Genomic DNA, 1,612 nt, shown 5'->3' with positions numbered 1-1,612 from the left:
GTATTCTGTGGTATCTATGCACCGCATTTTCTTTCTTCAGTCTACTGTTGATGGGAACCTAGGTTGAGTCCATGTCTTTGCTATTGTGAATAGTGGTCTGATGAACATACACATGAACATACGTGTGTATTTTTGGTTGAAGAATTTATTTTTCTTTGGGTATCGGTCCAATAATGGAATTGCTGGTTGAATGGTAGTTCTAAGTTCTTTGCAAAATCTCCACACTTACTTTCTACAGTGGTTGAAGCAATTTGCATTCCTACCAACAGTATGTAAACATTGTCTTTTCTCCAGGGCCTTGCCAGTATCTGTTGTTTTTTGACTTTTTAGTAATAACCATTCAGATTGGTGTGAGAGGGTATCTCATTGTGGTTTTGATTGTAGGTGTGCAGCTTTATTTCTGGGTTCTCTAACCTATTCCATTGGTCTAGGTTTTGATTTGCATTTTCTATGATAATTAGTGATGCTGAATATTTTTTCATGTTTGTTGGCTGCATGTGTGTTGAGAAGTGTCTAGTCAAGTCCTTTGCCCACTTTTTAATGGAGTTGTTTGTATTTTGGTTGTTGAGTTGCTCAAGTTCCTTACTGATCCTGGATATTAAACCTTTGTCAGATGCATAGTTTGCTGATATTTTCTCCCATTGTGGAGGCTGTCTGTTTACTCTGTTGATAGTTGATTTTGCTGTACAAAAGCTCTTTAGTTTAATTAGGTGCCATTTGTCAGTTTTTGTTATTGTTGCCATCACTTTTGAGGACTTAGCCATAAATTATTTGCCAAGGCCTGTGTCAAAAAGGGTATTGTCCAAGTTTTCTTCTAAGAAGTTTGTAGTTTAAGGTCTCACATTTAAATATTTAATCTGTCTTGAGTTAATTTTTGTATATGATGAAATGCAGGGATCTGGTTTCATTCTTTTACATAAGGCTAACCAGTGATCCCAGTACCATTTATTGAATAGGGAGTCCTTTTTCTATTGTTTATTTTTGTTGACTTTGTTGAAGATCAAATGATTGTAGGCGTGCAGTTTTATTTCTGGGTTCTCCAACCTGTTCCAATGGTCTAGGTACCTGTTTTTGTAACAGTACCATGCTGTAACCTTATAGTATAGTTTGAGGTCAAGTAATGTGAGGCCTCCGACTTTGTTCTTCTTGCTGAGAAAAAGCACTATTTGTGCTTTTCTTTTGGATCCATATGAATTTTAGTTGTTTTTCGAATTCTTTGAAAAATGACATTGGTAATTTGATAGGGATAGCATTGAATCTGTAGATTTCTTTGGGCAGTATGGTCATTTTAATGATATTGATTCTTTCAATCCATGAGCATAGAGTGTCTTTCCATTTGTTTGTGCCATCTATAATTTATTTCAGCAGAGTTTTGTTATTGTTCTTGTAGAGATCTTTTACCTCCTTGGTTAAATTTATTCCTAGACATTTTATTTTCTTTGTGGCTATTGTAAATGGGGTTGCATTCTTGATTTGGCTTTCAGTTTGAATGTTATTGGTGTATAGAAATGCTAATAATTTTCATATATTGATTTTGTATCCTAGATCTTTACTAAAAGCATTTTTTAGTTCTAGAAGACTTTTGATGGAGTTTCTTGGGGTTTCTAGGTAT

Source organism: Macaca mulatta, chromosome 15 (assembly GCF_049350105.2).
Source record: "Macaca mulatta isolate MMU2019108-1 chromosome 15, T2T-MMU8v2.0, whole genome shotgun sequence".
Lineage (NCBI taxonomy): Eukaryota > Metazoa > Chordata > Mammalia > Primates > Cercopithecidae > Macaca > Macaca mulatta.
This window is presented reverse-complemented; position numbering follows the sequence as displayed.